This window comes from Marmota flaviventris, unplaced genomic scaffold (assembly GCF_047511675.1).
Source record: "Marmota flaviventris isolate mMarFla1 unplaced genomic scaffold, mMarFla1.hap1 Scaffold_49, whole genome shotgun sequence".
Lineage (NCBI taxonomy): Eukaryota > Metazoa > Chordata > Mammalia > Rodentia > Sciuridae > Marmota > Marmota flaviventris.
The window spans coordinates 2,509,201-2,533,619 of record NW_027288305.1 but is presented as its reverse complement, the minus strand read 5'-3'; the positions used below and the strand labels follow the sequence as shown (position 1 = coordinate 2,533,619).

Genomic DNA, 24,419 nt, shown 5'->3' with positions numbered 1-24,419 from the left:
TAATTATTCTATTTGATCACTGAAAGGTAGGCACTCAACACTGAGGAAGAGAGTATCCTTATGGTTTGTTTCCTGCTTGTGAAAATGGTCATTGTTAGTCACCTATAAAGATAACGGATTAAATAATTTTGGAAGAAATCGTATGATTTCTTTGATTTGAAATGCCTTGTTGTCACAGCATGATGAGGTTATCTGATGGACACTGAAATATTTGAAGTGCTACAGTCCATCCACTGTCAAGGTAGTTTGTGCCAAGTTCATCCTTTGGGACTGTAATATTTTCCTTATTCTTTCACTATTTGTTGCAATCAAGTCACTGAATCTGCCCACCCATAAAATGACAAAGATACTAAGCTCCACATGCAGGATGGGATGCTATTCTCCTGTATTGTTTTGAACTCTTGTATATGAAAGATTTTTTTCCCATCATTTTTATCAATGTAGTCAATATTTCTCAGTAAATATACATTTGTTTGTTGCTTTCACTTATAATTTAATATTAAAGTTTTTTTATTTTATTGCTCATATTTTCCAGCTTTCACTCTTTCAGGATTTTTACTTTAGTTCTTATGTCATTTATCAGGAATTCACATGTGGGAAACCTTGAGAGACTCTCCTCCTACTCTTCATTCTCTTCCTCCTTCATATGTTAAGGCTCATTTTTTTAAAAATTTATCTTTCATGATGCTAGAATCACCACTTTCTCCAGGGAAATATACACCTTTTTACTGGTATTTTTAGGGCAACTTGTGTAATTTGTCAGGACCAATGCAAAATGAAAACTTAGACTCCCTGTCTAAAAGCAGGTGACCTCTACCATTGACATCATGCCACAGAAATCTATTTCTTTCTTCTGTGATCTCTTCATATGTCATTGTACAATTTGTCTTTTAATTGTCCTTCTTACTACAGAATTTTAAATTATTAGCAAGACTTCTAACATTCATCTTTTTGTATGCCATATCAATTCTAAATGCAAACTTATGAGAAAGTCACATTGGAGAGCTTACACATCCATGTTGTGTTCATTAATACCAAAGCAGTGAATATGTTACACAGAACCAGTGCAATTGCATTTATTACACCTTGATAACTGTGAACAATTTCTCCAGCTGGTTTGTTAATGAGTTTGAAAGAGCTGGGAGAAAAGTGACTGTGGATTACCCTGCTTTCCCTATCCCTTCACATCCTCAGCTGGAAAGTTGGGTTAACACAGTGAAATACCTTGAGTGACAAAGCTGTCTTCTTTCTATATTTGAATCTAATTCTGGTTCGACATTAATGTGTGTCCTACCTGGGTTTCATCATGCTCCCTTTTTTTTATACTTGTGGATAGGACATGGTCACTTTGTACCCAACTCTCTCTTAGCTCCCATATTTCTGTGGCCCACTGGAATTTGTGATAATGGGAATGAAAACTCAATGTTTATGAGGTGTCCAAAAGCACTATACCTGCAGGTTACATTTATGTGCTGTGTTTATACCTGTGGTCCATTGCCTTCTTGGAATTTACTTTTGAAAAATAAGTAGTAAGATAAAATCAATAAAAATTATGATAGCAACAGCGAATATTCAATTAAGAACAGGTCCACTTTGAGCAGGAATCCTGACTGTGTAGGAAGAGCATCATGGGGCTAGTCCTCCTTTCCCTGCCTTCTGGCTTCGACACTCTCTTCATCATCTTTCCCTCCCTCAGTCCCTTGTATCCTCCCTTCCTCCCTTGCACAATAGTAAGAACACTAAGTAGGATATATGTACTCTGAAAACATGTAAGTGAACATTATACTATTGTAAAGTGTAACTACAGAATTATGCTGCAAATATCTAGAAGTTGTTTATCTTATGCAATTAAAATTTTATATCCATCGAAGAGCAGTACCACATTTTACCCTAACCACATTTCTTTGCAAACAGCATGCTACTCTCTGTTTATATTTATCTATTGCAACTAGAGATTGAACCCACAGCACTTAATTACTGAGTCACTTCCCCAGAGTTTTATTTATTTATTTATTTTAATTTAGAGTCTGGGTCTCACTCAGTTGCTTAGGGCCTGGCTAACGTGATGAGGCTGGTTTTTAACTTGTGTTCCTCCCACATCAGCTTCTCAAATCACTGATATTCAAGGTATGTCCCACTGTACCCAGCTCACTTAATGGTTTTTCATAGGGATATTTTGTGTTTCAGATTTTATACTCTTCTCAGGTGATGTGTCAGTCATTTCTCTCATTCCAACAGTTGAATCTCTTTGCTGTTCATGCTTTACTGTGCTGTGCAGAAGCTTTTGGTTTAATGGAATTATACTTCTCTGTTCATGGTTCTCTTCCCTGTCCTTTTATTGTCATAGCCAAAGGACCATTACCTAGAGCAATCTTGTAACGTGTTTCTTCTGTGTTTTCTTTGTATATTTTGCTCACAAACTTATGCTCTTCTTTCTTTTTTTCTATTTTAGATTAAAAAATAGCAACTTCATCTGCTTGTGTTATATAGCATGATATTTTAATACATATAACACTGTGTAGTGATCATATTTGTCACCTTAGTAGGATGGGAAGAGATTGGTAAATGGGACCCCAGTACTCTCTTCCAGGAATTATACAGGTTCACCTCTCACTGTTACATTTTCTCCTCTTTGAGTTGATGTTTGATATGATGTAACATAACTTTTTGTTTTCTTTCTCCCCTGTGCAGATATTGAGTGTCCTCAGCACCATCTGTTAAAGAGACTAACTATCCTTTATTCATTCTGTATTATTGGCTCCATTCTCAAAGATGATTGTGCAGTGAATGTCTGGGCTTATCCTTGTTCTCTTTTCTGTGCATTGGTCTATATGTTGCTTTCTATTTCAGTAAAACAGTGTTTTAATTCTTGTATTTTGTAATTTATTTGATTCTATCTTTTTGGCATTTGTTAAAATTAGCTATACATAACAGTATAATGCATTGACACAGCATACATAAATGGAGTATAACTTCACATTTTTCTTTTTGTAACATGATGCAGAATTGCACCAGTCATGTAATTGTATAAGCATACAGGGTAATAATATCTGATCCATTTCATGATCCTTCAAAACCGCATACCTCTTTCCCTCCCTTACTAACCTCTCTATAAATCAAAGTGTATTTATTCTTCCCTAGTGCCTTCCATTGTGAATTAGCATCTGCACATCAGATAAAATATTAAGCCTTTGAAATTTTGCTATTGGTTTATTTAGCTTAGCATGGTATTGTCAAGTTACATATTCCAGCAAGTGGCATAATTTTATTATTTCTAGGGTTGAGTAATATTCCATACACACACACACACACACACACACACACACATACACAAACACACAAACATACAGCCACACACAGATATATATATATATATATATATATATATATATATATATATATATATATAATATTTATATTATATATAAATGTTATATTATTTATATTATAAATGTTATATTATTTATATTATATATAAATGTTTTATTATTTATGTTATATATAAATGTTATATATATATATATATATATATATATATATATATATATATATATATATATATATATATATATCATTTTATTTATTCATTCATATGTTGAAGGATACCTAGGTTGGTTCCGTAGCTTAGCTATTGTGAATTGACCTATTGTACATTGATGTGGCACAAGCAATGTATGAGTGTACCTTTGCCTCCCACATTCTCATGAACAATATTATTGCTTGTATTCTTGATAATTGCCATTATGACTGCAGTGAAATAGAATATTGAAATAGCTTTGATTTGCATCTTTCTAATTGCTAAAGATGATGGTCTTTTTTATGTGTTTGTTGATCAATTGTATTTCTTCTTCTGTGAAGTGTCTTTTCAGTTCCTTCATCCATTTGTTGACGGGTTATGTCTCTTTTTTTGTCAATAAGTTTGTTGAGTTCTTTATATGTCTTGGAGATTTCTGCTCTATTTGATGTGTTTGTGCTAAGGATTTATTCTCCCATTCTGTAGGCTCTCTCTTCATATTATAGATTGATTCCTTTGCAGAGAATAAGCTTCTTAGTTTGAATCCATCCCATTTATTGATTCCTAATTTTACTGTTTGTGTTTTAGGAGTCTTGTTCAAGAAGTCAGGTCCTAAGCTAACAGGATGAAGATGTGGACAATTTTTTTTTTTTTTTTTTGTTAGGGTCTCCATTCTCATGTCTAAATCTTTTATCTACTTTGAGTTGATTTTTGAGCACAGTGAGATATAGAAGTTTAATTTCATCTTTCTACATATGGATTTCCAGTTTTCCCAGCACCAATTGTTGAAGAGGCTTTCTTTTCTCCAATTTATGCTTTTTTTTCACCTTTGTCTAGTATGGATTGGTCTATATGTCTTTTAGGACTTTTTTTTTTCTTTTTTTACTATGTCTCTGTAGTATAGTTTAAGGTCTAGTATTGTGATGCCTACTGATTCACTCCTTTTGTTGAGAATTGCTTTGGCTATTGTGGCTCTCCTATTTTTTCAAATGAATTTCATGATTGATTTTTATAGTTTTATGAAGAATGTCATTGGGAGATTAAAAGGAATTGCATTGAATCTCTATAACTATTTTGTTAGTATCACCATTTTGACTATGATCATTCTGCCTATCCAAGAGTATGTAACATCTTTACATTTTCTCAGATCTTCAATTTCTATCTTTAGTGTTCTGTGGTATTCATTGTAGAGGTATTTTACCTCTTTTTTAGTTTGATTCCCAAGTATTTTATTTTATTCTTTCTTTTTCTTTTTGAGGCCATTGTTAATGGGGTGGTTTTCCTAATTTGTTTTTACATTGGATTCATTGCTTCATTGCTGCAGTCCGGCTCCAGCAAACTGGGGGGGGGGGGGGTGACGAACAACTTGTGTACATTGATACAGCAGGAATGGGAGCTTTTTACTGTAGGACAGGAGCGGTATTTATACATTCCACACAGCTTATCTTAATTAGCATAAACTAGATACAGCAGTCAACCAATAAGGAATCTCCACACTTAATGTCTCGCTTTTGTTACTTCACAAACCACTCCCTCTGGCATTTTGCCAGGCGCCATCCAGACTTGTTTACAGACTCTAACATTTCTCTGGCAAAATGCCAGGCGCCATCCTGACTTGTTTACAGACTCTAACATTTCCCCCTTTTGTTTAATTTAAATAATGACCATAGTGGTTTTTACACAAACACCATAAATAACCTGCTATAAACAGAAAGGGAGGATACAAAATGCCACAATACCAAGCCACTTGATGGCTCCATGCAAGAAGCCCTTGGAAAAATTATACCAGCAATGACACAATTTGTAAAGATACAATTTGTTGTAGATTACAGTTTGTTGTCTCAGTCCAGGTAAAGCAGTGTCTCAATAGATTAACTCACAGTCCAGGTAAATCACAGTCCAGGTAAGTTCTGCAGGCAGCTAGCTTAAATCACAGTCCAGGTAAGTTCTGCAAGCAACTAGCTTGATCCGAAGCCTCGTCCGTCCGTTTCTCAGCCGAAGTTTCATCCAGTTTTCAGCAACACTGGAAATTCTTCCACCCTCGTTTTCACCGGCACTGGGATGAAGGCAGGAACTCCAGCAATGATGCTAAAGAAAATCTTGTAGCATTCCACTAAGAAAACAACCTTCTGAATAATTTAGTACATTATCTCAAGGTTTTTTACATTTGAAATAAGCCTTAATAGTACTCATTACTCATCAGCCTCCAGGTGTGGGAGAACCATTGTAGTTACTGGCCTTGGAAATGATCAAACTTCAGGGACGCCGGTAGCATCTTCTGCCAGCTGTAGTGTCCCAGGCAGCCCCACATGGCCCTGGGGAGAGTCCCAGTCTCAAACTGCTTCCAGGTCAGGTTTGGATTTGGGTTCTCGCAGTGGCGTTTAGTAGTAGCCTTTTGCTGCAACTTTTTTCCTGATAATCCTTCCTCCTCTGAACTTTCTTCTTTCTGACTTGAGTTCCATCAACATGCCCTAACTGCTCTTGGTTCCACTGGGGTGCCTTCTTCCCTTAGTAATTTACTTAACACCACTTCCATATTTTCATCACAAAGACAATACAATACACTGAGACAAAACAAGACAAAAACATACTGTATCAATCTTCTCCATTTTCTCCAAATGGCCATTTTTCCTCTCGCCCTATCTGCCTAGGGACGAGCAGATTTGCTCCCGTCCTATGTATGGACGGGCAGCTTTTTTCCTCGTCACTTACCCCCGAGTGTCCCGGGGCTCCCCTTAACGGGCCACCATCTGCCACAGTCCGGCTGCAGCAAACTGGGGGGGGGGGACGAACTTGTGTACGTTGATACAGCAGGAATGGGAGCCATTTATTGTAGGACAGGAGCAGTATTTATACATTCCACGCAGCTTATCTTAATTAGCATAAACTAGATACAGCAGTCAACCAATAAGGAATCTCCACACTTAATGGCTCACTTTTTTTTTAAAGAGAGAGTGTGAGAGAGAGAGACAGAGGGAGAGAGAGAGAGAATTTTAATATTTATTTTTTAGTATTTGGCGGACACAACATCTTTGTTTGTATGTGGTGTTGAGGATCGAACTCGGGCCGCACGCATGCCAGGCGAGCACGCTACCGCTTGAGCCCTATTTTGTTACTTCACAAACCACTTCCTCTGGCATTTTGCCAGGCGCCATCCAGACTTGTTTACAGACTCAAACACTTCATTATAAAAATTCATTTGGTTTCTGAGTGTTTATTTCATGTTATACTATTTTACTAAATTTATTAGTCAAGAAAGTTTTCAGGTGAAATTTTTTGGATTTTCTAAATATAGAAGCATGTCATTAGCAAATAGTGATAGTTTGATTTCCTGTTTTTCTATTCATTATCTTTAATTCTTTCTTCTAATTGTTTTGGATAGAGCTTCAAGGATGATGTTGAATAAAATGGCAAAAAAAGGCATCTTTTTGCTTTATTTCAATTTTAGAGGGAATGCTTTAATTTTTTCTCCCTTAATAATAATGTTTCTGAGGAGCCCCCACAGAAGGGCCAGGCACAGAGCCCACTGGCAGGGTGGGCCCAGGACTGACTGGGCAGGGGAGGGGGTGGGAGACCCCAGGACAAAGGCCCTGGCCACCCTCCCCCAGCGGAGCCAGCCTTCTGTGCAGCAGAGGGTGGAAACACTTTTCTATGGTGATGAGGCACTGAGAAGCCTGGGCAATAGCGTCAGTGGCAGTGGCAGCAACTTTGTGTCCCTGGCCCACTTGTCCCTGAGGCGCCAAGATGGGCAGCAGGCAGTGTGGTGAAGAATGATGCCCTGAAGCTGAGCCTGAGGGAACAGGTGCCAGCAGAGGCAACTCTGCCCCCCCATCTGCAAACTGCACACACAACAGGTGCCCCCTGACAGCCTGCTCTCCAGCCCTACCTGAGGCTGCTCAAGCTCCCCTCTCCTGAGCTCGAGTGCCTCATCATCCAGACCAATGGGCTGGTTACCACTACACCGAGGAGCACACAGTTCTTCTACCCCAAGATGTTGGCCAACGAGAAGCAGGAGTTCACCGAGGAGTTTGTCAAGGCCCTGGAGGATTTGGAAAAGCAGCACCAGCTTGGCGAGTGTGCAGCCCCACTGCTGCTGCTGCTGCTGCTGCTGCTGCAGCCTCTGCAAGAGGACCCTCTGTCAGGCATCAGGCGCCATACCCTCACCCCCCAGCTGACATCGGTCTTCAGGAACCTGAGCAGCTACAGGGGTGGGGCCGGTGGTGCTGCAAATGTCCCCTTCACCTCCAATTCCGTTCCCTTCTCCCCGTCACTGCCGCCCCCCCCCCCCCCCGCGCACTGGGGCTGCCATGCCTAGCTGTGCTCAAGGATGAGCCACAGAAGGTGCCCGACTTGCCAAGCTTCAGCGAGAGCCTGCGGATATCGCTCATCGACATGGACACATAGTAACACATCCAGGCTGAGCGCAATCGGCTGCTCAACCGCATTGCAGCCTCCAAGTGCCCCAAGGGCAAACTGGAGCATCTCTCCCTGGAGGAGAAAGTGAAGAGGTCAAGAGCCAGAACACGACCTGGCGTCCACCAGGAGCCTGCTGACTGAGCAGGTGGCGCAGCTCAAGCAGAACGTCCTCAGCCATGTCAACAGTGGCTGCCAGCTGCTGCCCCAGGATCAGGTGCCCTTGTACAGAGCCCAAGCACTGGGTGCATGCGCGGCCCCCCTCCTTGAGGGGCGGGCTCACAAGAGGAGGGAGATGGCGTGAGCGCCCTGGACTTGGGAGGGTGCAACCCTGGCGACCACCTCCCGAGGGTGCCCAGGACTCGGAGAGGGCCCGGTCCCCAGGGATCCCCATGGGTGCCATGGGCTTGACAAGCTGGACCCCCTGCTCCTTTAGGGGGGGTGGAGTCCATGACCTCCACCCCCCCCCGCCTCTTTTCCCTGCGCTGCTGCCAGGTGTTGCACAAACCTGCAGGTTGCCCCTTCCTACACACCACTGCGGAAGGGGTCTCTATGGGGCACAGCCTCCAGGCTGCCTTTTCTTTTTCTGTTTTGCTTTTGGGAAAGAGAAGAACAGAGTGTTAGATTCTGCCCCATTTATCTTTCTATTCGTGAACAAATGGTTGTGTGTCCCTGTGTGTTTCCTTGTGTTTTTTTTTTTTTTAAGAAATGGGAAAAAGAAAAAAAAAATATTAAGCCTTTTCCTTGCTCTCACTACCCACTTTTGTCCTTCCAACACCCCTCCTCCCTGCCCTTTTTGTTCTTTGTTTTTGTTTTGCTAGGAGTCCACATTCCTGTTTGTAAACCTTTGTTCCCTGTTTTCTGTTTTCAGTAAAGTCTCCTTACTCCAAAAAGAAGAAGAAGGAAGAGGAGGAGGAGGAGGAAGAGGAGGAGGAGGAGGAGGAGGAGGAGGAGGAGGAGGAGGAGGAGGAGGAGGAGAATATTGTCCATGTGTTTACCATAGATAGCTTTTATAGTATTAAGACATATTTCTATTATACATAGTTTTCTAGTGTTTTGACTATGTATTTAGTCAAATGTTTTTTTTTTCTGCATTTATTGAGATAATTTTTTTTATTCTTGTCTTTACATCTATTTAATTAAAAATATGTTTATTGATTTCTATGTATTGAACCCACCCTGCATCTCTGGGACAAAGCCCACTGATCATGTTGTACTATCTTTTTAATATGATTTTGTATGCTGTTTGCCATAATTTTATTGAGAATTATGACATCTCTGTTCATCAGGAATAATGGTCTGAAATGTTCTTTCCTTGATGTGTCTTTGTCTGGTTTTTGCATCAGGTTGATATCAGTTTCATAGAATGAAGTTAGAAGGTCTTTAATATTTTCTATTTCATAAAATAATTTTAGAAGAATTGGTGTTCATTCTTTTTTCAACTTCTTGTAGAACTGGGCTGAGAATTCCTCTGATCCTGGGTTTTTCTTAGTTGTTAGGCTTGTGAAAATCCCTGGCTTGTGAGAATTAATGTAATATACTCAAGACTTTATACTTTAGAGGAGAAATGCCTACTCTAACATTAGCCTGCTTTAGCTAATGTTAGTCCTCAAATAACAATATTGTTGAACATTTTTTGTTTTCCCCAGAAGAAGACTGACATCTCCAAGACTCCTTTCTTTAAACATGTATGTGAAAATGTGTATGTGTGTGTGTGTGTGTGTGTGTGTATCCAATGTTTTGTGATCACTTGGTAAAACTGCATTAAATAACTCAGCCATCACATCAATTTGGGTACTTTACTCAAGTGTTTTAGCCCACATCATAAATTTTTGATCCATACAACAGTTTTAGCTATAATTTCTATCAGAGTCTCTACATGGAAATTTGAAATAATGAGATAAAATATTTTAACACTCTAACTCTCCAATATTATAAAATTTATTTCTAATTGAATTTAATGTTATTCATACTTCACATAATTCTCCTGAAATAAATATAAAAACTTTGAAATAAACAAAACACAAGTATATCATTCAAGGGAAGTGACAAAGACTGCATGAGAGCAGTATGAAGATTATAAAATATTTCTGAATTAAAATCTAAGTTCCATGAAAAGTTGAATCAATATTTTTATGTTTGTGTATTGAGATAATTACTACACTAAGACATTTAGGTGTTTGTAGAGTAGGAGGATATAAGATACTATTGCAGTGTTAAGAAATAGGGAAATAAGAGGAGCTCTATCATGAACATCATGTTGAATTTTGCTGAAAACCCAAATGTGAAGCCTAGAGATGTTTTGTAGAAAGCAACAAAGTTAAGCAAATAGATCATCAGTTTTCTTGCTTCTGAGTACAGTCTAGAAGGTAATAGTTTACACACATATTTGTAACAAATTCAATAAAATGCTTCATTTCAAGGGAAACTAATAAACCAGGCTGTGGTTGAAGGAACTATCAAGTTCAACTTGTTCAACTGTCTTTAACACATCTATAACCGAGAAGAAAAAATGACTATTTTCCATGAATAAACTCAATAATAACAAAAAGTTTTCTCAGATAAATGGCTACACTTTGAAAAATGTTGCAATATTCATTAACTCTGGTTCTGCTTACAGAATAGTCTCACAGTTCCTGAAAGACTCATGGGTACAAAGAAATATATATCAAGGGCTTATAATCTTCTTCAAAAAAAAAAATTCATTTTTTTCCAAGATTTGGCCATCCTGACATCAATGTGTGGATTCAGATATTTGGGGCAACGCTGTACTCTGATGATCCGGTTACCTTTTTCTTTTAAAATTACAAAAATTTCTGTAGAAAATGTTTACTTTACCCAAACACCCAAAGTGCCATTCTTTGAAAGAAATTAAATTGTCTTTGAAGAGCATTTTTTCTTGAAAGTTTTCAATGAACAAAATCATCCTTTGATATTTGGGTGAAAAATCAGTGAAAATTCCTTTGAAAGTTTGAATACTTCTCAGAAAAAGTTAAAATACCTTTCTCTAAATTATTATAAACTGCTCTTATTACAGAAAAGTCAGTAACGTAATAGAAAATAATTTGGTATTTATTGATGTTGTCTTTTTTTTTTTTTTTTTTTTTGGTTGTTTGTTTTTGGTTGTGTTCCTCGCAAAACAATGTAAGACCTCTCATTAGACCCTGGACATGTATGGCTTGTTGTATAAGAAAATAAATTAAACAAACAATCAAACAAACAAAAAAAAAAACTAATGTTTTATGTGAGTGTGTATACTTTTAAAATATATTTTTCAGGTTTTTCAACTAAAACCAATTCAGAGTAATGACACCTAATATAAATGGATATGCCTCCCATAGAGCTTTATTTTCCAAATGACTAGTTTGTGAGAAGTAAATATGAAGAGTGAACTGAGACATCTTCTCTTAGAAAGAAATCAAGGAATGAATGGAGAGTGAGAAATAAGATGGAAATAACCGATAAAATGAGGAAAGAAGAAAATAGAGAAGAGAGAAAGGAAAAAAAGACATTTGACTTTTTTTTTTTTTCATTTGGGAATGAATACAGGTTAAACAACTTCTTCCTGAGGGAGCCAGTTTTCCTTCCAATTACTCCCTTTCCATTATAGTCCATCTTCTCATTCTCTCACACTCATCATGTTGAATATATAGCAGATATACATTGTGATTATGAACTAATCTGTGCTTGAAGATAATTTCTTCAGCCACTGTACAGTCCAGCTTAGCCATGGGCAGGTAGTTTAAGAACTGTGAAAAAAAAGAACTGTGGTTGCCAATCATGCAGGATTTTCTTTTTCCCATTCTAGGAACCAAAATGAGAACCTCTTTTCTGTTAACCTTAGCTGAGAATGTAAGCGAAGGTTCTGACTGGCCCTGATTATGTCCAACTCTACTAAATATTGTTGTGAGCGTAATGGAACTTGATCTGGACAGAAATGACTCAAAGTCCCTGTTATCTGTTTGGGGTAGGTTAGTGTTAGTAACTACCAAAGCTCAGAAATGCAAGATCTACCCGAAAAGGGTTAATTTATTAAAAAATGAAGAAAGAATATGGAGCTCTCAGTATTACCAAATGCCTACTATTTATCAGATCAATTGGACTGTGTTTCTCAGTAATATCACCCACAATTTATCTGGCCTTTAATGTGTATCAGTGCACCTCTTTACTTGGACTATCTTTATTTATTTCAACCAGAGATTTGTTGAGTAAGAAAAAGAAAGTACTCTCATTTTATAGGTAGCATATTGGAAGTGAGGTAGACTTAAAAAATCTCAGATAATTTTCACATGAATATGAGTGTAGTAAAATAAGTTTAGAACATCTTTTCCTTAGTATTCAAAGAATTACTACCTATGTAGCAGAGTGATAAATAACCATTTTTATTGATGTAAAATCATCTTTTGAATGTAAGGTACTAGTTTATTCACTAAGGACTTATGTTCACTGTTCTCTAAAAAGATAATGAAAATTGTAAAAATAGAAAAAAAGAAAGAAAAATAAAGTTGTTGGAAATTATTTATTCTTAGTACAAGTTTTATTGTTGAGGACCAGTCCTAGGGCTGTGCGTGTTTGAGGCAAGGAAAATCAGCAAACCTTCTCTGATTGTTTTAATGAACAGACTTTATTTTAAGAAGAGTTTTAGATTTACAGAAAAATGAAGCACATAGTACCTTGATATGATACCCCTTCCCTTATTTAGAGTTTTCACTACTTTTTTCTTTGTATATGACTGAGAAATATTTGATATAAGCAAAAAATCAAAATATTTTGCCAATAGTTTTGGTATTAAGTAATTATTAATGGCAATGAATAGTTTAATTATTTATTAAAACACTAATTTTGCAGTTTTTAAAGCATTGACAAATAATAATGTCAATTTTCTTCATGATGGTGTCTTACAGAGTATATTCACCACACCAGAAGTCCCTGTTCTTCACCTCTTTAGCATCTTCTACTCTCCCTGATTTCTTGGCAATGTTTAACATTTTTAATGTTTTGACTTTTACATAATGTCACAAATATGGCATTTCAGACAATATATTCTTTTTGGCAAATATAAATTTATGATGCCTACATTATTTTTATGTTTGATAGTAAATTTCATTTTTTTTTAAGTTTTGAATGACCCTCCAGTGTATAGATGTATCACAGTGTTTACATTAATAACAGGTAAATAGCTACTAAAGTCTCTCTTAGCTGCTTCCTGTTTTGGGCAATCATGAATGAAGAAGCTGTGGACATTTGTATGTGGGTTTTTGTGTGGACTTAGTTTTTAATTCCATTGAAATAACACTGAGAAATACAATTAGTGAACCATATTAAGTGCATATTGTAATTTTAAGAAGCTACCAAACTGTCTTCCACAGTGGCTGTCCAATTTTGTGATCCCAACGGCAGTGTACGAGAGTTCTTCTTGTTCCACATCTTTGCCAGCTCTTGATATTGTGAGGTTTGAAATTGTGTAATTTTTTATAGGTGTGTTTAATTTGTAATTTATTAATGACATATAATATTCAGTATTTTTTCTATGCTTTCCAAATATATCTTTGTTTTCTGAGGAATATATTTATTTCTTTCATTCAAATGTAAAACCATTGTATTAGGGTAATACCAAAATACAATAAAATATACATATATAATTCATATTTTGTCATGTTTGGACATACCTATTTACCAATATAACAGTGACCACAATCAAGTTTTTTTTTTTACATTGAGAGTTTATGCATATGTTTCTTGGTGCCCTGTTGTAATTTCTACCTCTTGTTATAATTTCTCCTCCTCCTACAGTGGGGGGGGTGGCAAACCAAACCAAATCAAACCAAAACAAACAAACAAACAAAAAAAAAAACATGGACTGACTTTGTATTGTGATACATGATACAGTAAATTGTAAATCACACAAATTAATTGTGAGAGCCTTAGTCTGCATAGATGGTGACCTTGGGACAATCAGTCATCCCTCAAACTTAGTGTACTCATCTGTAAGATTAGAAGTCTTCCAATCAGGACTCAAGATAATGGAAAGATAAGGACAAAGTAAATAATGAATGTCTGACACAGAGAAAGCTATTGAATTCTGTTATCCAGTGTTACCATCCAAGCTTTAGTCTGGTGATGCAGAGTACATGTGGGTGACTACAACTCCATAGTTTCTTTCTTTTTATTATATTTTATTTGTTATTTTTAAATATTAATAATGATAGGAAATATTTTGGAATATTATGCGTACAGTGAGTATAACCCATTGTAGTCAGAATTCTATATTTGTGGTTCTACATAATACAGTTACTCTGGTCATCTGTTCAAATACAAAGATAAGAAAGTTATGTCCAAATACATAGTTCATTTCTGTAACCTCTGGCTATAATTGTATAGACTTCAGTGTTTTCACGATTTTTTTTTCTTATTGGTGTTATTGAGGTTTAATTCTCATAAGAGTGCCCATCAAAAAATTAATTAAGTATTGACATTTACAATTTTGTGGTAAAATTACCACAATTACCTTGTTTTAAACATTTTAATAACTGATTTGATTAATTTAATCTGTTAATCAACCACTTAAATGCCTTCCAAGTCCCTGGCAACAAACTCTCTCCTTCCTAACTGTATGATTTTCTAATTTTGGATATTTAATATAAGTGTAATTATCTCTCACCCATACAATCAATAACTGATTCCTACATGGATGGATTAAGAAAGAATCTGCTAATGTGCCCCTTTGGATGACATCCTAGGAAGAGACCTTTGTGGTAACTACATGGAGCTATGCACTTGAAGGAACTAACAGTCCATTTTGGGTTCAATGTGCCTTGGTCTCTGGCCAATCTAGATGGACATGTGCTTGGTCAAGTAGCAAATAGGGTGTCATAATGCAGAGGTGATAATCTGTTATGTGGACACAGAAGTATTGGTATGAGTGCTCATTGGATGTGGAGTCTTCAGGACATGAGTCCCAGAGAGAGCCCAGCCTCTGGAAGCATAGGCTGTACCTATACCTGCAGGTGAGTACTGTACAGTAAGCTGGCAGGATGGAGAAAGAAAACCTGTTACCTAGGGGCTTCCATGCCTCCTTATCCCGAAGAGCAAAGTATGAATGGGATTTGGCAGAAAACCCTTATATGTATGGTCAATATTATGATGTGCTAAGGTATCACCTAGCATGCATGGGCATGTAAGAACAGAAAAGAATGGAGTCAGAATCCCTACATCAATTCATATACACATACACACACACACACACACACACACACACACACACACTCAAAATATATCACAGAACTCAACGCAAAACTAAAACTACAAACTTTTAGGAAAAAAAAAAACAGGAATACATCATTTTGGCCTTATATTTAGTAGTGGTTGCTAATATAAGGCACCAGTAAAGCAATAATGGAAGTAATAAGTAAATTGAACTTTGCTGAAAATAAAAGCTTCTAAGCATCAAAGAATGCACTAAGAAATTGAATTGACAACTCAGAGAATGGAAGAAAATATTTGTAAGTCATAGTTTATAACTCAGAAATGACTGTTCCCAAATATAGAAAGAACTGTTACAACTAAACACAAAGAAAATCCAATAAAATGTATCCAAAGACTTGGATGTGCACTTCTCTAAAGATCATTATGTTTGCAAAACAGTAATCATTTTATCATTTATCATTAAGGAATTGCAAATCAAAGTCATAACAAGAGACCACTTTATGGCTAGAAGGCTACAATCAAAGACATGGACAGTAGCATATGTTCTCAGGACACACTGTGACCTGGGTGAAAAAATGTAAAGAATGTGCCTACTTTCTAGTACAGTCAGGTAACTCCTTCCATGTTAGTCACAGACTTACTAAATGACCCAGCAATCCTACTCTAAGTGTACACCCAAGAGAAACAAAGGTATATGAGTATTCACAGCAGCATTATTCAAATAGCCAAAAAGTACAAGTGATTCAGTCAACTAACAATACAGATTAATAAATATGGCATTTCCATCTAATGGAATGTTGTTCTGCAATAGAAAGAAATGGAATACTGATGACATGCTATTATATGAATAAACCTTGAAAATATTAGGCCAACTCAAAGAAGCCAGTCATAAAAAAGACAGGGTCTCACTTAAGGCTCTGATTTTATCCTTGATGAAGGAAGAGCCACTAGGTACTTTGTCCCAAGTGCAGACAGCCACACACCTCTCCAGGCACAGTTAGACAAAGGTTCACTGAAAAGTTCTAAGGTGAAGCCAGGTTTCTCAGCATGCTTTGCATGGTTCCTCCCCCAAGTTCCCTGATGTCACAATTCCTTTCAACACCTATTCTTCTAGTAGATCCTCCAGACAGAAGGCAGCATCTTCCAGGATAGTTCTTGTCATGCCATGTCATTGCCCTGCCCAAACTTCTCCATTCCTGCCTTTCTCTGGACCTCACCAGAGAGCCACTTTCAAGGTTGCTCAGGGCAGAGCTCAATGCTCTAAGGCAGCAGGCCCTACAGCCTCTAGGAGGTGCTCTTCTTAGAGTCATGGGATAATGGAAGAGAGGGGACTCAGGAAAAAGTGCATCATGTAATTTATATCACAGAATTTTCCTATGGGTACGTAAAGTATATACATATTTTGAATAGAGGTTTACATGTCCCAAATGAAGGTGTCATTTCTTATTTTCAGAAATCTGTCACTTTAAAAAACTCTAATAGAAGGCCACATTTGTCATATTTATGACCTTCATTCCGTTGTATGTTGAAAACAAAAGTTGTATGTTTTCCTCTGACCCAATATTAATATCACTAATGGCATAATGACTTATTCAACCAAAATTTCAGGCAAGGATTTATGAACAGCCTGCCATCACCAACCAAACCCTCCCAAATGAATCCTCAAATGAACACCTCACCAGGCTGGATATCCCAGCATGTGGCACCATCTAATATATGTATTGAAGTTGAGTCACCTGCCATCCTCACTGACAACTCACCTCTCTGTTCTTTTAGACTCACTGCTCCTTCACTGGAACCCCTCAGTTGTTTGTTTTCCATTTTAAACACTGTATTGTGGTTAAAATAGACATCACATAAAGTTTTACATGTTAAGCATTTTTTTAAAAATATTTTTTTAGTTGTAGATGCACATAATAACTTTATTTCTCTATATGTAGTGCTGAGGATTGAACCCAGGACCTTGCATGTTCTAGGTGAGTGCTCTATCACTGAGTCACAACCTCAGCCCTCAAATTTTTTTAAACGTAATTTTTTTCCTCAATATAAATACTCTCAGGTCCATAGCATATTTGAGAAATATTGCTATCCCTGAATATATGAATTTAATTCATTTCAGCAAAATTCTACCATATACATTTCCTCTATTTTAGAAGAGTAGATGGTGGCCAAGTGCTAGGAAATACTTCTTCAAGCCTTTGGTAAAACCACTATAGAATCAAGGAATCCCTGTAATGAATAGAGTATTTGAAAATAATTCAGGCCTAATTGTTATTGGTTATCTATTTTGGGCTTGTATTTATTTTATAATGTAGATATCCTCATTATATTTTTAGATTATTATTAGTGGTTATTAGAACATAATCATGGGCTGGGGTTGTGGCTCAGTGGCAGAGCTCCTGCCTTGCATGTGTGAGGCACTGGGTTTGATTCTGTATCCTACATATAAATAAACGAGTAAAGCAAAGGTCAATCAACAACTTTAAAAAGTCATAAATAAAACGCTTAATCATATACCTATTAGTTTCATTCACTTGTACTATATTTATCCACATTAGTCATGTAAAAAAAAAGACTATTTCTTTAATTACGACAGCGTGAATATCAGGAGGAGGATTCCTCTTTAGTTGTGGAAATTTTGATTTTTACAATAACAGCCCAATTATTTAGGTAAAGTACATGTAAACATGTACTGTATATATTACTTTTTTTTTATTTAATACTTCCTTATTTTTCTATAAATTGCCGAATTTTAGTATTGTTTTATTTTATTTTACTGTCATTTTTTAGAGCTGTAAACAATGTTGGAACCTGATTCACTAAATGCTGTCATATTTAAAAGGGCCCTTCAGGTTTTTATTCTGAAGCTATAATTTTTTATAGGACTGTATCATGGTATTTAGGCATTTCAGTACTGTTTTCAACATGAAATTATATTATTTTCGGTTTCTTGATGTAAAACATGAACTATACTAGCAACTATTCTCCTACAGTAGTTAGGGCAGATGTAGTTCTTGATTAATATCAGTGGGGAATAGTCAGCCCATTTTATAGAAACTTTGGATGTAGACTGCCATCCACTTATTTAGAGCGAGTAATGTTTTATGCTGGAAAGTAAAAATTATTTATAGGATTGATTTAACAACCAATGTTACTTTTGAGAGAAAGTGATTAGATTTATTGAACTTATAGAGTTTCTTTTTCAAGGCCCAACTTTTTCCTCATTTAAATTAATTGTGGGCTCAAGTATCATTGAAAGTCTTCACTGGCCATCAATTGTGATAAAGCTACTGTTTATATTTAAGAAGAAAGTTATATTACTGTATTTATTTTAGACTTAAATATATAATCTTCACAAAAAACTGAAGAACATATTTATACTTGAAAAAAAGCTTTAACCACTAATTCTTAATTAGGGTATTTTTTATAAATGTTCTTTCTTGGCCTCTATCAGGGAAGCATTGTTCAAAGTGTCACCTCTGGACTGGTGCAGTTTTGGAAATTATTACTTATTTGAAATGATATAGAAATTGAACATAAGAACTTCAAACATTTTATAGTAGTTTAGCCGAGTCATTTTATGCTTATTGAATCTAACAATAACAAAATTTTGAGTTATGTCTTTGTTTCTTTATTTCAGTGTCCTAATAATTTATTTGCATTTTACAAAACTCTCCCTGGGAACAAAACAAAGACTAGAACACTCCCCATATCAGCATCATGTGTATGAAATAAAGAAGATGTAAGAAAAAACAGGGACAGAGTGAACTTAAATTATGGTTTTCAACTCCTATAAGTTTTCTGAGAATTGTAATTTTTTTCTGTATTCAAAATCTCCTATTTCCATGACATGTTTAATTGTGTTTCCTGGCTTACTCTTAATATGCTCTAGTTATAACTTTTTTTTAATGGAAAAAGTAGCAGATTTTTATTATCATTATCAATGCCAAACAAGACTTTAAATCAATTAAAATCTTTCATTAAGCATAAAATTACTTTCACATTTGCTACAATCACAGTAAATAGGTTTCTTTGTATAAAGGGACAGTCTTTGGAATTTAAAATATCCCCAACTGAAAGATTACATATTTAAAACTCTGTCTGTTGCTCATATAATAGTGGATTACTCAAATTAAATGTTATACTCTCTTAAATAAGATAAAATGGAAATAATTCACTCATAAGATTTATAAACCATCTTTATTTATAAAATACTATCCTCAGAATTATAATCTCATCAAGCTTCAATTGGAGCAAAATTATAATCACTTAAATAAAAGCACTTACATAAACTAAAAATGAGAACTATATTACTTTTGAAGGCAGATAAAAAATTATTGTCAAGTTTCCTGTTGTACTTCTGAATGTTCAGTAGCAGAATCTTTTGAAGGTGGAATCCACCCTGAAGGGAACTCACTTCTACTTTCAGAATGCAGGGGAGAGAGGAAATCCAGCTCTGGGGGGAGATAATGAAGAAAACATCATGGTCCCATTGAGAATGGAGGGGGTGGTGGCCTTGGTTGGAAAATATTCTTGAGATGCTCCATACATGTTTTCTGGAGGAGGTGGAAGAAAAAAGGTCCTCTTCTCATGAACTTACTCCTTGGATCCATTGGAAACAACGGATGTTTGATATGAGGGAAAGGTAAGAAAGCAAAGCCAGAGTCAGTTGCTTGGATTTCAGCAGGGAGAGATGAATCAGTTTCATTGGAATCACCAAGATCAACTTGGTATCCTTTCTACTGGCTTTCATTTCTGAAGATGAGGCCCATCCAATTAATCCAAGGGCAGCATATTGGAACTTCTGATTTCTGCTTATCAAGATGGTCTACTACCATAATTAGAATAACATCCATCTTGCCTTTGTAGAGGAAGATGTGGCTGGTGGCAGGATCATTATCCTATGGGCCTGTTCCCATGGAGGTGCCAGGGGCCCAGCACCAGAAGGTGCTCTCTGAAGATCACTTCACAAATCACAGCTTGATTCTCTTTTTGAACTGCTGATAAGATGGTCCAGAGGATTCTATGGGCCCCTTGGCCTCTTTCTCCTCCCAATGGCACCAAAGGTGAGAGTATGAGTGGACCCTTCTTTTCTGAATGAGAAGGTCTTATTTCACATGAATTTTGACTCAATGGTGAGGAACTATTTGGGGAATTCTGCTGGCAAAGACTGAATATGAAACATCAAGCATAGAAGGATATTTTTCCACAAGTTTAAATTTGAAATCCATTTCAGTTTATTTTTGTCTATTGAGAGCATTTTGTTTCCTTAAATCATTGAGGTATCTTTCAGCATTCTGAGCTGCCAACACATTATCATGTGCTTTTTTTTTCATAGTAAATAAAGTGTGCCTGATAAGAACAAATGGTTCTCTCGAATTCTTCAAGATCTTTGGCTTGCTTTCTATAGGTCTCCAGTGGTTTAATTATATGGCTTATCTTTTCCTCCACTTTGGAATGTTTCTCCTCTTGCTCTACCTGGTAATTTTCTTCTCTTATTAATTTCCTTTGGAGTTTCATTACATTTTCTTGATATAGTTCCATCATGACTTTAAGTTTATGCTAAAGATTCTGATTTTTGACTTTCAAATTCTGTATTTTCTGCTTGCAAAGTGTGCTGTATGTATACACATGGATGTATAACCAATGTGATCCTGCAATCTGTACACGTGGAAAAATGACAATTTATACCCTATCTGAATCAAATGTATGATATGTCAAGATCATTGTAATGTCTTGAACAACTAATAAAAAATAAATAAAAAATTTAAAAAAGAGAATATAAAAAAGATGCTTGTTCTGTCTTAAGATTGTTAATGTTCTATAAGGTCTTCCTTTGTTTTACCTACTTCAGATAATAAAGTAAAAACTTTATTTCTTTCTCTAAGCTTTTAAAAGAGGCATTTAACTTAGCAACATAAACCAGTTTTTAAAGCTCCTTTTGGCTGATCTTCTAAGTGAGCACCAATTTCTGATTCACTTTCCATTTCCAATTCCAAGTTACCACCATCTGTTAGCACTTCTCCAAGCAGAGGAACCCAATCTTTCATCTGCAGCAAGTGTTCATTCAGAGACTTAATGTGATTTTCTTTATTTTTTAAAACTTGTTCTGCATGTACTTTAGAGTGTTCATGTGCCATTTATTAAGGCAATTCAGTTTTTCTTTTCATACTTCAACTTCTTATAAAAGCTATTTTTGACTTTCCTGAAGTTGGGGATTTTTATTCAAAGAATTTTTTATTGCTACCGCAACTCCTTTATTTATTTGACATATTCTCAAGGTTGTTTTACTTTCAGGTATTTGTGATTTGAGGAATTTTGATTTATCTACTAGAAACTTAATTTTTTTATATATCCCACTATCAATTCATCCTATTGAGAATGTTTAGTTTTCTCTTCTTGTAGCTCTTTTTCTAGAAAGAATATTTCATCCTCAGGTTTAGATACAGATCTATCCAGGTTTTTATATATTGCCACCAATTTTTCTGCTTTTATTGACTCTTTCTCCAAAATGGCATCCTTTAAAGATGACTTTAAGCCATATCCACAATATATAAAGAGCTCTTAAAATTCAATAATAAAAGATAACATAATAAAAAAAGGCCAAGGATACAAACAGATATTTCTACAAAGATATACAAATAGCCAATAAAACACAAAAAATGCAGTCTCACTGGCCCTTGGCAAATGCAAATCAAGTGAGAGGCCACCACACACCCACCGGGACATCTACAGTGGACAGTAACAGATGTCAAGTGTCATATGGAAAAACCAAGACCCTCAGACATTCCTGGTAGGAGTATGGCAATAAAGCCATCTTACTGGCAGTTCCTTTGAAGGTCAGAGGTGCTGTGTGACACAGCAGCTCTATCTCTCCACACAGATCCAAAAGAAAGAAACTGCACTCCCTGCACATCTGCAGCAGCATCACTCCTACAGCCAAACCTCCCAATGGGCTGGGACTGATGAGTGCACAGATCCATGAGCTGGTGAAGGCCCCATGCAGTGGGCGCTCCTCAGCCACGGGGGATTCAAGGGCCTGGAGGACAAGGGTGAATCCTGTCAGTCACACCCCACACAGCCACAGATGGCTAAGGGACAGAAAGCAGCCTCCCACTGCCTGAGGTCAGGGTGATGGATGGGACGCAGCAGCAGAGGGGCTGTGGATGGCTGACAGGGATGGGGGTTGCAGTGTTCTAAAACCGACTATGGTGGCAGCCTTGCAATTTTGTGGACACACTAAGCACTGCTTGAGTTTTCCAGGGTGTAGGAGCTGCATCTCATAGAGGGCTGTTCAAAGCCCCACCTGGGACTAGGCCACAGGCTCCCACTGGGACCAGGCCACACCACTGCCTATGGCCTGGCGCCTATGGCCTGGAGCTAGCCTGGCACGGGAGGCACTGGGCTCCCTCCTTAGCCCCACACAGAAGAAAACGAGGAGGCCAAGTCCGCCATCCAGACTCACCACCTAAGACTTTTAAAAAAGACTGGATGCTGCAGAGGCCCACGCCTGTCATCTCAGCAGCTTGGGAGGCTGAGGCAGGAGGATCGTACCTGGAGGCCAGCCTCAGCAAAAGAAAGATGCTAAGTAAGCAGCTCAGTGAGTCTCTGTCTCTAAATGCATTGGGTGGGGGGTGGGCCTTGAAGCCAGGTGCTGCTGGGGTGGACACTTGCTGGCTCTGGCCTGGGCAGGTCCCTGAGTCAGGACAGCCCCACGGGCTCTCAGCAAGTCAAGACTTCCCACTGCCCCTGAGGTCCCCCGTGCAAAGCCAGGAGAAAAAGCTCTCAGCCAACACTATACCTTCTTCCCCTGTCCCTCATGAGTTCCGGGGTCAGACATGGGTCTGCGGGGCAGGGAGCGGGAAGGTCCCCTTGGGAGCAGCCTGTGGGCAGCAGGTCAGAAGTCGCCGAAAATGTGCTCATGTCCCAGATACTCTTCAGCCCCCGCCCCAACCCCATCTTGCCCAGAGCCCTGGGTCCTGGCCCAGTCCAGCATTGGTCACAGCCCAGCCTGCCTCTGGGCTGCACGCTCCCTGGACACCAGGTCACAGCCCCTGCTCCTGGGCTTGGGGGGCAGGGCCATGTCCCTCAGTGCTACTCAACCATGTCCCCGGGACTAGGCACCAGAGTCCTGTTCTGGAGACCACGGGGCTCCATCCCCACAGGCAGGTTCTCGGGCCAGAAAGCTCCTTCCCGTGGAGCTTTCTCTGGGGCTCAGGGTGGACAGAGCAGCACTCTCTGTAGACACCTGCTGGCCAGGCCAGGCACCCTGGGAGGGGGCTGTGAGCAGGGCTCCCCAGCAGAGGGTGCCATGTATCCATGTGGAGCCCTCGGCCAGCCAGGCAGGACCCAGATAGGGGACCCAGTGAGGGGACCCATTGATAGGGACCCAGGGAGGAGATCCAGTATGGGGAACCAGCGAGGGGACTCCTACAGTATCAGGTGGTGGCTGAAGGGCCCCCGGCCCCCAATGCTACTCAGGGTGCCCTGAGCTCCCCCAGCAGCTGGCCAGACTGACACCAGCTGCCCCCAAGCTGCAGGAGGTACTTTCACCCTGATCTTGTTCAGTCACGTCAGGGGACTTGGGGGGACCACACAATGCTGCCCATGAACCTGGGTCATTCACTCAGATCCCAAGGGCAAGGGAGCACCCAGTGGCAGGGACCTGTGGGTGGCCTGGTGCTGTGGTCCCCTAGCTCCTGAGATGGGGCTTCTCCATTGAGAGCCACTGAATTTCCCACTGTCTGTCACTCAGCAGCCAGTCTGGGCAAATGGGGGGGTCACTTCTGGCTCTAGCCGTCCTGAGACACTTGGACCACAGGGTTCTTTTCTAATTCCTGCCCCAGCATGCATTCTCGGGGACTCGTCCCCATAGCCCTCGGCTGCTGGGGTGGAAGAGGCCCTCCTGCCACCTTTGCTGAGAAGGCCCAGGCCCAGCTCCTGTTGAACCAGAAAGACAGAAAACCCTGAGGGCGCCACCTGACCACTGAAGCTGCTGGCACGAGGGGAGGCGGGAGGCCTCCAGCGCAGGGGCCCAGGGAGGAATATCCCCCAGCTGTGGCACAGATAGCAGAGCCACTGTGCTAAAGGTGTGTCCACGCCATTCTGCACCAGACCCCCTGTCCCCACAGCCTGGAGTAGCTATACTCAAAGGCAGGCTGAGGCCAGGCAGGGGCCAGAGGCCCCACTGTGTCTCCAGGAAGGTCTTACTGTCCTTACTGGTTTTGTTCCTGGAGAGACCTGCATTCTCCTCAGTGTTTAGAGCAGCTCAACTCACAGTAGACAA

At 38.5% G+C, this 24,419-nt stretch overlaps 1 pseudogene; it reads left to right on the top strand.

The window, feature by feature from the left end:
• The window catches only part of LOC139701360 (transcription factor JunD-like), an 87,608-nt pseudogene extending 78,637 nt beyond the window's left edge, over window positions 1-8,971 (top strand).
• Window positions 8,972-24,419: the final 15,448 nt, after the last annotated feature.